This window comes from Salminus brasiliensis, chromosome 3 (assembly GCF_030463535.1).
Source record: "Salminus brasiliensis chromosome 3, fSalBra1.hap2, whole genome shotgun sequence".
Taxonomy (NCBI): domain Eukaryota; kingdom Metazoa; phylum Chordata; class Actinopteri; order Characiformes; family Bryconidae; genus Salminus; species Salminus brasiliensis.
The window spans coordinates 1,998,912-2,012,725 of NC_132880.1; the positions used below are offsets into that span (position 1 = coordinate 1,998,912).

At 45.8% G+C, this 13,814-nt stretch overlaps 1 long non-coding RNA gene across 2 annotated transcripts; it reads left to right on the plus strand.

The window, feature by feature from the left end:
- Nucleotides 1–4,897: 4,897 nt before the first annotated feature.
- LOC140551152 (uncharacterized) lies at nucleotides 4,898–11,220 on the plus strand. Of its 2 annotated transcripts, none has more exons than XR_011979235.1 (3): nucleotides 4,898–4,981; nucleotides 5,974–6,082; nucleotides 9,156–11,220. It is a non-coding gene; the product is annotated as an uncharacterized lncRNA (long non-coding RNA). The 2 variants fall into 2 exon arrangements; XR_011979236.1 differs by having other exon boundaries at nucleotides 5,974–6,071.
- Nucleotides 11,221–13,814: the final 2,594 nt, after the last annotated feature.

Consider the following 13,814-nt stretch of genomic DNA (forward strand, 5'->3'; position numbering starts at 1 on the left):
CCAACATGACTATCAAGACTAATCTGGTAGACCAGCAGGACCATCAAGATCAGCAAGACCTACAAAATTCGAGATCAACAGCTGGTCACCAGCTCTTAGCTTACCAGCATATATGTTTTTGGCCTGGATGAGCAGCTTTTCAACCACCTTGACCATCAAAAACCAGTTTAGACCACCTGAAACCAGCTACCAGCAAAAAGCTGGTCTTGAGCTGGATTCTTCAGCAGGGTATTGATTATTAATGATTATAGACACTTTAGCTGTTGCATGAGTGCATTCTAAAGTCCCCCTGTTCTGAAATGTTCCCAGCAGTTCTTCAGCCAAGCAGTATAGCCTCTAACCAGTAGGCCGTGGTTGCCAAGCAACTTAGCGGTCAAAGTTTATTTACACTATTGTTATCTTGTATCATACCTGACCTCTCCCTCACTCTCTCGCTCTCTCTCTGTTTCTCTGTGGGAGTGTAATCAATCAGGTATGTGTTTCACTCACTCTAAAATGTCCTGTCTTGGTATGGCCTGGACATGTCCCTCTGCAGTGCAGGAATTAGCCCTCCCCATGTTGTCAGATGTGGACATTAACGGCTGGTCTCGGGAGTAGACTGGGCTTGCTGCTGTCAGACAAGCCTTCCCCGGTGTTTATTTAGAGCTGTTTCAATCAGATTCACTTCACTGCAACTGATGTTGCAGAAGAACATGAATCACATGCTAAATTACTAGCATAGTAGTTCCTTCTGTATATCCCCTCATCAGTCATGAATATTTCCATTCTATTAAGGGAGTGGGAACGGGAGTGGGGAAGGGAGGGGTTAGCATTATGCTAACTCACACTTGTGGAATCAGGGCAAGTTTTAGCACGGGACGTCATCATGTGTCCCTGATCCTTTTTTTACTCTCAGAAATTTGGAGGAAGCAGGAATGTACAGCTTAGAGAACACTGGGAATAAAGGGCCCCAGTAACAGAGGGCCCTGGGTGCATAGGGCCCTGTTAGCAAGTAGCTATATGATGTAAAACCCTGGGAACATGGGGATCTGTCAACAAAGGGCCCTGGAAACATAGAACTCTAAGAACACATAGACCTTAAACATAGGACCCTGAGAACACATGACCCTAAAATATAGGACCCCGAACACACAGGATCCTAAAACACAGGTCCCTGTATATATAGGACCCTGGAAACACAGGACCCTAAAACATAGGACCCTGAGAACACATGACCCTAAAACGTAGGACCCTGAGCACACAGGACCCTAAATATAGGTCCCTATATATATATAGGACCCTGGAAACACAGGACCCTAAAACATAGGCCCCTAGAAATATCCCTGGAAACCCTGGACTATAAACATAGGCCCCTAGTAACATAGGAACCTGAGAAGACATGACCCTAAAACATTGGACCCTGAGAAGACATGACCCTAAAACATTGGACCCTGAGAAGACATGACCCTAAAACATTGGACCCTGAAAACATAGGACCCTAAAACACAGGGCCCATCTGTAAGCATACAGATAGGACCCTGGGAACATAATGCCATTGAAAACTTAGGACCCTGTTAGACTACAGCCCTAGGAACATAGGACCATGTTAGCATACAACCCTTGGAATATTGGGCCATAGAGACATGGGGCCTTGTTAACAAAGAGATCCTGCCCTAAAAACATAGAACCCTGTTAGCACATGGCCTTTAGAACATAGCACCCTGGAATCAAACTGCCTTAGGAATTTATGGCCTGAAATATAGGACCCTAGAAATCAAGGACCTGGTTATTTCGGACTATGGGAATGGGTTCACGAGCAACTCTAGCAAACGTCTAAGCTCGTACAAATTTGATTAACCCCAGATTTAATGATCATACAGCACAGTACACAAATTCTGCCCTCAGCTAAGATGCCTTTTAGAAAGTGTCCATTTTCCAGAGTGTTTTGGCTGTGAAATCCCCCTGAGATCACTATATATAGATATAGATATCATATTTACCTCTCTGACTCCCAGTGTGCCCAAAGTTTGCTTCATTTACAGTAACTCACACAAGCATTTCATCATGTGACACTGAGTGGATTTCCAGTGAATGCCACTGCCTAGACATGCCACACGACTGCCCTCCAATAGTCTTTGTGGAGAAAACTAGGCCTCCTTTGTCCCGTTCAGATCCTCCACTGTCATTTATACTGAATCCTATTAAAGCTTCAGTTGATCTCATTTTAATTTCTTGATGTTTTAATTTTTTTTTACACCAGTCGAGCCAGATTACACCCTCCGTGTAAATCTGTCTGCATTAGCTGAAAGCTAATTAGCCCCATTGGTTTAATCACACATTAAAATGCAACATAGCCAAAACTGAATGACTTTCAATTTTAAAAATATTGAGTATTGTAATACTGAAAGTTGCAGTTTCACTCACAGACACCATCTAGGGGTTTTAGGTAATTTCAACATATGTGTTGCAATCAGACACTTGACGCTTTCCGAGAAGCACAAAGAACCATTGTCTGCCAGCTTACAGTCAGAACATGTGGGACAGTACAGGAAAATGACTGTTTATTAAGCTTGGCAGCATCATGACAATGGCTTGAAATGCTTTATTACACAGTACTGAGCTTTACTCCACAGTACTGAGCTTTACTCCACAGTACTGAGCTTTACTCTACAGTACTGAGCTTTACTCCACAGTACTGAGCTTTATTACACAGTACTGAGCTTTACTCCACAGTACTGAGCTTTATTACACAGTACTGAGCTTTACTCTACAGTACTGAGCTTTACTCTACAGTACTGAGCTTTACTCCACAGTACTGAGCTTTATTACACAGTACTGAGCTTTATTACACAGTACTGAGCTTTACTCTACAGTACTGAGCTTTACTCTACAGTACTGAGCTTTACTCTACAGTACTGGGCTTTACTCTACAGTACTGAGCTTCACTCCACAGTACTGAGCTGTACTCTACAGTACTGAGCTTTATTACACAGTACTGAGCTCTACTTTACAGTACTGAGCTGTACTCTACAGTACTGAGCTTTAACTGGTACTGTAATATAGACTAGAACACGTCCGTGCATGCAGAGAATTAGCATCCATGAACTTACTCGCCACTGACTCAGCAGAGCAGGGGATTGTGGGATTAGTCTCTAGGGCCTATTTATAGCCAATTATACAGAGAGAGACAGAACAAGAGAGAGAGAGGGAGGGGGTACATTTAGACCCAGACCCCCATTCTAATCATCTAAAACGCTGCTGAATGGCGCTGATCTCCATTTCTAATTCGATCACATTCCAGCCAGCATGCTAATCTTGGGCTCACATGGGTGGAACGCGGGGTAGGTGGGTTCCAGGTAAGCATGGGCTCTGAGGGGGCTTGTTACCAAATGAGCTCACCATGGGTCCCATCTAGGTCCTGTATGCAGTGTACAACCCATGTTTAACCCCTCCGGGTCCCATCACTGATCCTACTGGGACCCTGGTGGGCACCTAGACAGTATGTGGGGCCACTTTCTAGTGACCAGCTGGGCTACCCATTCAGGGCATACCTACATGGGCATGCTATATATGGGCCTACAGTCTTTTGCATTGTAGCAACCGCTCAGGATGAACGGACCAATAGAAAATCTCCAGGCTAGGCCATTTCTACATGGCCATCCGGAAAGTATGAGTCTGATCGTGATTGGATGAGAAGTATAAACAGACTCCATTCTGACTCCCTATTGGTTTATAAGAGATCCATCACACCTGCACACGTCCCGTCACTCTCCAGCGAGCTCACAGCAGACGCTTGTAGTCTAGTATGAAGACTGTGTCCGTGGCAGAGACTCAAGAGAGCTGCAGTGAAACGTCCCGACTAAGCCCCACATTTACACTCCAATAAAGCTTATTGATCACACGCCTCTGAAGTCTGACTTTCTGCAGCTTTACAGAACTTCTAGACAACGACTCCTCATATTTTCCTCCATGAAGCTCATGTTAATGCTCAGTAGAGCACAGAGACGCTCCTTTAATAGAGCTGATATTACTGAAATGCTTCATTTTCAATGGGCAGATCTGCAGCTGAAACAGGAGCCTAGTGCAGCCCAACATTTCTAACATCAACATTTTAATAGAACATTCTCCTCATTATGACTTTTAGAGAAATGGGTTTTGGAGAGGGGGGGGGGGTAGTGTACTATAGACCCCTGCGGCGCGGCCTAAGCTTTAGGCCTTTCGGCCTCGGTTTTTCTTCCATTACTATTACTTTTCTACTTGAAGTCGTTCTGAAACCAGTACTTTTACACTTTTACTGGAGTAAAAAGATTGAGTTAATGCTTCAGATTCTATATATTGTTTACACCTCAAACATCTCCAGCATTCGCAGACAGGCCTGTGTGTGTGTGTGTGGTAGGCCTGTTTGGGCATGTTAATAGTTATTACGTGTGAAGGCCAAGTGCAACCTGCACTGCTTTACAAAACCACGAAGCCACAAAGACAGATAGATAGATAGATAGATAGATAGATAGATAGATAGTAGATAGATAGACAGACAGATGATAGATAGTAGATAGATAGATAGATAGATAGATAGACAGACAGACAGATAGATAGACAAATAGATAGTGATAGTGTGAAATAGATAGTGTGTGTGTGCGTGTAAAAACTTAGTAAACAAGAACACAACAACAACAACAGGCTCTGTGTAGTTGACCGGCCTGCTGCTGCTGCCTGACTCATTTCTTGCTAATTCTGATCATCACTAATCTGCCCAGCTAATCTCAATCACGCGCCAGCAGAGTGTAAGTGCCTCTGTGTGTGCGGGAGAGAGAGAGAGAGAAAGAAAGTACTGCACACCTGTCTCAGTCTCTTTCTCTCTCTCTATTCGAAGGCATGTGTGTTTGAGCGGGTGGATGTGAGTGTGGCTCCATGGGACGGGGGCAGCCATGTGCACCACCATGATGGTTCTCAGCACCCTGGCCCTGCTGCTGCGCCGACACTTCTTCAACAGAGTCCGACCGTGAGTGCTTTTCCTCATCCTCCTTCCCTTTTTTACACAGAGTCGCAGGGAAATGGCTTCATTTCCAGCAACACAGGACAAGCTTAAAAAAGACAGACAGACAGACAGATTTACATTTACATTTACATTTACCAGACACTCTTATCCAGAGCGACTTACAAGGTTACTCATATTACAGAGGAGGGCCAATGTAGTGTTAGGAGTCTTGCCCAAGGACTCTTATTGGTGTAGCACAGCGTAGTCACCCAGACCCCAGTGTCCCACGTGGTGAGGCAGCTCACTAGCAGGTAGTGGTGTTATCTGTTGCGCCACACCAACCGCAGATAGACAGACAGACAGACAGACAGACAGACAGACAGAGAGATACATAGATAGATAGATAGATAGATAGATAGATAGAGATAGACAGACAGACAGACAGACAGATCGATAGATAGATAGACAAACAGACAGACAGACAGATAGATAGATAGATAGATAGATAGATAGACAGACAGACAGACAGACAGACAGATAGATAGATAGATAGATAGATAGATAGATAGATAGATAGATAGATAGATAGACAGACAAACAGACAGACAGACAGACAGATAGATAGATAGATAGATAGATAGATAGATAGATAGATAGATAGATAGACAGACAGACAGACAGACAGACAGATAGATAGATAGATAGATAGATAGATAGATAGATAGATAGATAGATAGATAGATAGCCTGGCAGATAGTGTAGTTAATGCAGAGTGAGTGGAGTAAGCTACGTCAGTGTGTGTAGTGTTGTTAAGGAAGGGCACACCTCTTTGGACTCTTATCAAACCATCTGTCCAATCCTATTAGTCCAGTGGCCTGTGGTGCCACGCCACATAAGGTTTACATACTATACACTGACACCTGAGACGAAGGAAACTCTGTAGATCCCACCACAGCAGCTCTGACCCATGAACCCTGTCTACCTTCTTTTCCCCCTTCTTAAAACTGACCTCACAGGCAGCCCGAGGGTCAGGGAGAGAGAGAGACCCCCTACACCAGAAACGAAGGTGACACTGCTGGAAAATGACGGGACTGAGAGAAGGGGGCATCCAGAGGTGAGAGGCTGGTAGGTTTGTTCTTTAAACTTCTAGGTTCTGTTACAAACATGGTTCTTTATGGAACCGAAAGTGGTGGAACCCTTCAGAGCACCTTTATATTTAAGAGTGTACATCCTTTAACAGCCAAGCCCAAGGCCTGCTTAGTGGTTGCTGGGGTGTTGCTAAGTGGTTGCTATGGTACCCCAAGTGGTTGGCTTGACTAGAGGAGTATGAAGCCCCCTCGAGCACTGAGCTGTGTAGCCGCGGATCTGCGTGCTCTGGAGGGACGAAGCTCCACCTCCATATACTTGTGGGATGAGCTGGAGTGGCAGACCTAATTATCCAGCATCAGAACCTCCCAGGCTGAATGCAACCAGATCCTCACAGCAAACATTCAACCTCTAGTGTAAAGCCTTCCCAGAAGAGTTGAGGCTGTTACTGCAGCAGGACTAGTCGACTAGCCGACTAACTCCAAATCCCTTGATTTCAGAAGAAACACCAGATGAAAGGATTTGTATGAAAGTTCAAAGTGATCAGTTGTTTCCTCTCTGCTTCAAAGCTCAGTAGGACAGTCAAGCTACTGCAGTAAGGACGGCCTACAGGGAAACCACGCGCCAGGATACCAGAGACCAGCCGCAAACAAATGGACTCATGTTACACCCTAATCCAAACCCAACAAAGCTAGTCTGAACCAGCCCCAGTCTTCTCAGAGGAATGTAAATATACAGTACGTGGCCCAGCGGAGTGGAAGTGGAGCACCTGAGCTTTTTAGACCAACTGTGGAAGAGAATGAATGGGTGAAAGTGACGTTTCGAATGGGACTGCTCCAGTTCTTGAGCTCTCAGCCTAAATGTGCACTGTCCATGAGCTAACACACAGCTCGCTAAATCATTTAAACCTGAAAGAACATGAGCTCAGTGCAAGACTGACCCAAAACTCACACTTTTCTGCACTCACGCTGGGCCTTACTGGGGAAAATAGCAATGTACATTAACCCCTTAAGCAGCCTATGCCCCCGCCGGTGGGCCGAAAATCATATTACGGACTTCTATTACCAAAGAATTGACCCTGTATTAATTAGTAATGTAGGTTTAGCCACCTTTAGCCACTTAGCTGCAAATTTACAACCAAGTCATTAACAGGTAATTAAAGTATAGCTCCAAGAAGGCCAAGAAGGTTAGCCATGGCCTAAAGGTTAGAGAAGCAGGTTTGGGCCAAGAAGGTTGTCGGTTAGCCATGGCCTAAAGTTAAAGAAGCAGCCTGGGCCAAAAGGTTGTCGGTTAGCCATGGCCTTAAGGTTAGAGAAGCAGGTTTGGGCCAAGAAGATGTCCACTTGTGTCTTGTGCATGACCTTATAGGCCAGAAACAGTCATAACTCACTCTAACAGGACCATTTCCCAACCTCTCTTAATCTCGTAGACCGAAACACAGTGTCTTTAAGATGGACATATGTAAAGGAGGTGTGTTCTGATTGGCTGCCTTGTATTGAGCCTAGTTCAAACCGCAGTCCATGCTGAAACATCCTTTCTAAACTCCTATAACCTGAATGGGTCAGACTGAACTGCTGCAGACACAACAGGTGGATGTATGTAAATGTGTTTGTCACAGAAACATGTCCCAGGGTTCCTGGATCTTAGTGGTCATCCTGTAAATGGACTGCATGGACCGTGGAGCTGAGGATTGTGAGGCCTTTGTTGAAAAGACGTGAGAAAAGCTCAGTCGTCTATGTTATGGACCCTTTACCATTGCCTTGTTGTTTGGGGTCGTATTTCCACTATTCATGGTTAAGCTGGTGAGAAATGGACCCTCTGAAAGGTAATTCTACACGGGTTCCTTCTCTATACAGTAAAACATGAAACAAGGAAATGGGAGTGTGAAATGCCTGTGAAGGAAGGGAGGTCTCTTCTACACCTGTTGCTCAACGAGAGCTGAATCCACCTCCACTCAGTCCAACCTAGAGGAGGCTATGAATAATTCACATTCCTGCACGTCTGTTCATGTCTAATGTGTAATCGGCCAGCTCCACAGCTGAAGAGCAGCCAGCCAGTGGACTCTCGTTGTCCATACCTGTTCATTTAAAAGAACTGGGATATGGCGTGGGACCCAGAAGGTTGCCAGTTAGTCAAAGCCTAAATCTTAGAGGAGCGGGCTTGGGCCAAAAAGGTTGTCAGTTAGCCATGGCCTAAAGGTTAGAGAAGCAGGTTTGGGCCACGAAGGTTGTCGGTTAGCCATGGCCTAAAGGTTAGAGAAGCAGGTTTGGGCCAAGAAGGTTGCCGGTTAGTCATGGCCTAAAGGTTAGAGAAGCAGGTTTGGGCCACGAAGGTTGTTGGTTAGCCATGGCCTAAAGGTTAGATAAGCAAGTTTGGGCCACGAAGGTTGTCGGTTAGCCATGGCCTAAAGGTTAGAGAAGCAGGTTTGGGCCAAGAAGGTTGCCGGTTAGCCATGGCCTAAAGATTAGAGAACTGAACTTGGGACCAGAAGGTTGTCAGTTAGCTTAGAGGTTAAAGAAGTGGGCTGAGGACAAGAGTGTTGTTGGTTAGCCATGGTCTAAAGGTTAGAGAAGTGGGCTTGGGACCAGAAGGTTGCTGGATAGCCATGGCCTAAAGGCTGGATAGGTGGGCTTTGGGCCGGAAGGTCTCAGGATAGATGGGCTGTAAAGGTTAGAGAAGTGGTCTTGGGACCTGTGGGTCACCTGTTAGTTGTAGCGCAAGTGTTAGAGCAATTGGCATGGGACTGGCGGGTCGCTGGATAGCCATGGCCTACAGGTAGCTTGAGAAGAAGACGGCTTGAGATCGGAAAGTCACCAGATTAACTCCTTAATGCTTTGCTTTGGAGAAGTAAGCCACCCTTTTCTCACCACACACTCACCTCAAACCATTGTAGCAGTGTACTTTAGCTTACTGATGTGTTTACTTGTGTGATGGTACCATGCGACTACCATTGAGAGCTTTCATGACTTCTAGTAGAAAATATCGAAGGTCTTTTACGAGCTTGAAAAGTTCATGTTTACAACATTTATATAGAAATTATAGCTCCAATAATCTCCTCTGGATATTAGCATCATGTTTACTAACTAGGAGCTGCTGTGTTTGTTTAACACAGGTGTGGAGAACCGAGGGCCAGAGTCCAGAGGCAGTTTCCCTGATTTCCTTGCTCGAACACACCGACCAAACCTGCCTGAAACTGATAAGATTCAGGTGCTCGAGCAGGAAAAGCCCAAGACTCTACAGGACCCCAGCCCTCCGGAATTCCTCGCCCCTGGGTTTTAACAGAATGTCCTGATCTGGGCTGTATCTTCTCACCATAGGTGCTCCTCTCCTCTCAACCCTCGCATGCCTCAGGCAACCTCAGTTACTCTGCCTGTAATTCACCAGGAACCTTCCGACTGATGCGAGCCCTCAGCTTTCCCACTCCCAGGAGGATGCGGCTGGAGAAACACAGCTGGAGAGGAGAGGAGGAAATCTGAAGCGGTGCTTATCCAAACCATCTGCTCTCTGCAGGCCCACAAACTGAAGCAAACTGACCTCTGAGAAAGGTTAAATTCTGAGCACACGAACGCCGCCTGACCGCGGTCTCGTGATGCAGCTTATCCTGAAACAGCCCAATGAATTGTACGTTGTTGTTGCATCTTCTCTTGGCCTGGAATTTGCTGAACTCTGCAAATAAGGAGGAAACACTTTACTGGGGAATGTTTAGTGCCTAATTCCGCAGATGCTTTTTTTATTCTTTTGTCATTTTTAGAGAATTAATTGGCTCCTGCAAGCTGCACTAATGCCAGAGCTGTAAAACCAGTAAACTCACTCTTCGCTATTTTTCTTTTTGTAATGCAGTCGGTTGCATTTCTCAATCTAAATGTGGCCTAAGTAGCCCAAGCTGAGGAACATAGCATAGCCTCATTAATTTACCTCCTACTGTAGCTCCATATTTTAGCTGGGAGGGAAAACACATCAGTCAGACTGGAGTAAGACATGTGAGTAAGATGTGTGGAAGGGTCAGAAAGCTAAGCTTCCGGAGGGCCTGGGATGCTGGGAGCATCCTTGACATTCCTAAATGTAGTGATCAGGCGTGGAATTGGTGACCACAGCAGCAGCAGAGCGGTAGCTAACGCAGCCATTGCTGTAGGTTGCCTTTGCTTTGAGCAGTGCTTCTGAGTGGCACAACTGTCTAAGTGTTGCCATTGAGAGATCATGGGTTTGACCATCCCTAGTGATGCCACAGCTATATGTGGTTTGTGAGGCTCAGAGAGTAGACCTGGTCCTCCCTCTCCCCCCATCACATAGCACGATAGCATGATAGCCAGCCAGCTCGGACGTATGCTAGCTGAGGTAACTGAATTAGCAGTTAGCAGCAATTAGTGTTCGCCTCCAAGCGAGTTGAGCGCCAGTGGTATTGCTTAAGCAGCAGCTTCATCTGACTTTACAGAAGCATATGCTAGCCTTCAACCTCCCAGTGCTGGTAGCATTGTGTAATAGGGCGAGTCCTAGCTAGTGCGGGGGGACAGGAAGTGACTAAAATTACATGGGCAGGTTAGGAATACACATTTATGTCCGGGAGTCCCAGAGAGAATGGACTCCCTTTTCCCCATCACTCAGCGAGACGGGTACGGGCGTAGCATTTAGCGCTCTCCTCCAAGCGTGTTAAGCTGTCCAGTGATGTGACAGGGGGAGTCTAGTGGCTAGCTAGTGAGGCAGGGGGCAGTTAACATGATGTTCTGCTAGGAGTCCTCCTATGAGGAGTTTAGCAAAGCAGAGGAGGAGCCGAGCATCTCTCTATGCTAACACCACATCACCTCATATCTGAGTGGGCCGACTAAAGACCACCCCTACTGAGCTTCATTCTGGAGAAGGAAAGATACCCTCAGTCCACGACTCACCAAGACCTGACACTGAGAGATCTGACCCGGCACTGAATGCTCTGACCCAGCACTGAGGGCACTGATCCAGCACTGAGGGGTCTGAACCGGCACTGAGGGGTCTGACCCGGCGCTGAGTGCTCTCACCCGGCGCTGAGGGGTCTGAACCAGCACTGAGGGCTCCTACCCGGCACTGAGGGGTCTGAACCGGTGCTGAGGGGTCTGAACCAGTGCTGAGGGGTCTGAACCGGCACTGAGGGTTCCTACCTGGCACTGAGGGGTCTGAACTGGTGCTGAGGGGTCTGAACCAGTGCTGAGGGGTCTGAACCAGTGCTGAGGTGTCTGAACCAGCACTGAGGGTTCCTACCTGGCACTGAGGGGTCTGAACCAGCACTGAGGGCTCTGACCCGTCGCTAAGGGGTCTGACCCGTTGCTTACATCCAGTGCTGAGGGATCTGAACCAGTACTAAGTGCTCTCACCCGGCACTGAGGGGTCTGAACCAGTGCTGAGGGGTCTGAACCAGCACTGAGGACTCCAGTGCTGAGGGATCTGAACCAGTACTAAGTGCTCTCACCTGGCACTGAGGGATCTGAACCAGTACTAAGTGCTCTCACCCGGCACTGAGGGATCTGAACCAGTACTAAGTGCTCTCACCCGGCACTGAGGGGTCTGAACCAGTACTAAGTGCTCTCACCCGGCACTGAGGGGTCTGAACCAGTACTAAGTGCTCTCACCCGGCACTGAGGGGTCTGACCCGGTGCTGAGGTCAGGTTTCTCCAGAATTTTAACCAAACCTTTCTGAAACACTTAGATTGGATGCTGAATGAATTAATTACCATTTTTAATCACAAACATGAGTCAGTCTGTCCCACTGTTCAGCCCTGCGCTTACTCCACTTCAGATTAACCCTGTTTTATTGGTCGCCTTGTTAAAATGACACATGATGGGCGGAGTTTTCTAGATGGAGTTGAACATGGTTAAACTGGATCAGTAGCCATTTAGCGCCACACTTCCATGTGAATTTTGGTCCGTACCACATTAATGAGTGCTGGTAAATGAGGGGATGTTTAATTATGATTTGAACTGGATATGAAATATTACTGTCACTTTTCATGTTTTTTTTTTGCCATTTTTTTTTCTATATTTTTGACTGTGGATCCGTGGAGGTGCAGACTCAGACCTGCGGCTGCAGAATGTGAATGAAATGTGATTATGATTCATTACATAATATCCAATTATATTACAATCAACAGTAATAGCTCTGTGATTGTCCAGCCACGCCGAGTTGTTTTGTATATATTTTGGCTAATGCTAAGATGCTAATGAGATTTGAGAACATGTCAGAAAGGACAGGCGATAGTTATTGATTGGGACTGATTTTTCGAACCTTGTGATGAGTGTAAAATACCTTCATCTATGAGCTCCCTTTGAAGTGCTGTACTATTTCCTTTGCTGTCCTATTGGATCAATAAATGATGCTTTAACCATCCAATATACTGGATCAGTTGGTGATCACTTGTAGATTTGTCTCTTTAGAAGCATTAGGTACAGGTGTGTGTGTGTGTGTGTGTGTGTGTGTGTGTTTACAAGAAGCCTGATTGCATCTATTTGAAATCAGGCTTCTGGCTATGTTGACAAAAGTATTGGGACAACTGCTCATACACTGTTTCCTTCTAAATCAAGGCTATTAAAAAGAGTGTATCCTGCTTTTGTTGGAGTAACTGTCTCTACTGTCCAGAGAAGAAGACTTTCTACTAGATTCTGGAGTAGAGCATTGCTGTGTGAATGGATGATGACCACTCCACATCATCATCCCCAACTCCTCAACTCATCTTTCTACCCCTCTAGCCCACTCCTGGCATTAGGGTTCATGGGTCATGTTTATTTTATGTATTTATCTATTCTATTGGCAGTACTTTTCCACAGGATCTAGACAAGCTGTATATGTGTGTGTGTGTGTGCATGTGCACATCTGTGTCAGCAAAGGGTGCAAATGAAAGTAGCTGAATGCCTTCATTAAAAGGGGTGTCCACAAACTTTTGGACACATAGTATACATGTATAGGCAGCAGGCATCAGGCAGTGTGTTTATGACCATTTGGTGTAATAACCTCTGTAAGGGGGAGCTGTAGAGGCATTGGACTCTTGAGACGTCTGGTTCCATTCACCACAATTGTGAATAGTTCTAGTTTTTTTAGAACGGAGCATTTCCCACTATAAACACTCTGAATTCCTTTCATTATTATTATTATTATTTTCTATTATTATTTCTACATTTATTTTATATACGCTTGATGTTTGTGACATCATCAGTGGAGGTCCCCTTTAAAGGCTCTACTGTGGCTCTTTGTCGCTGTGCTGTCCAATCAGGGAACACAACTGAGTGGGGTTTAATTAGGCCATTAAGACAGGAACTGATACACAGGGTTTACATATAGTCTTAAGTAGAAGACTACTTCCTTGTAACACACACACACACACATATACACACACACACACGCACTCACACACACACATACACACACACAAAACACGTTCCTATGGTAAAGCACCAAGCACAAAGTCTGCCTGTAGGTGTTGAGTAAGGCGTAAGGTTCATTAGTCACACATGAGGTTGTGGTCAGTCACAGGGGTTTGGCCTATGGCTCAGAAGATGTGAGGGCCAGGAGCACTTCCCCAGTGACCTGCTATAGCCTGTAGTGATTCACAGTGATCAGGATCGCATACATCATGCCTATACTTGAGCAGTTTCAAGCCTCTGGTCTTCATCTCCTCATGTTTTTACAGCATAGCAAAAAAAAACTGGTTGACCAGCTCAGCTCCTGACCAGCATAAGGTATTTTGTCATTTGGGTTTGAGCTGGTCAGCCAGCACGATCAACCTGAACAAGCTAGATATCCAGTATGATC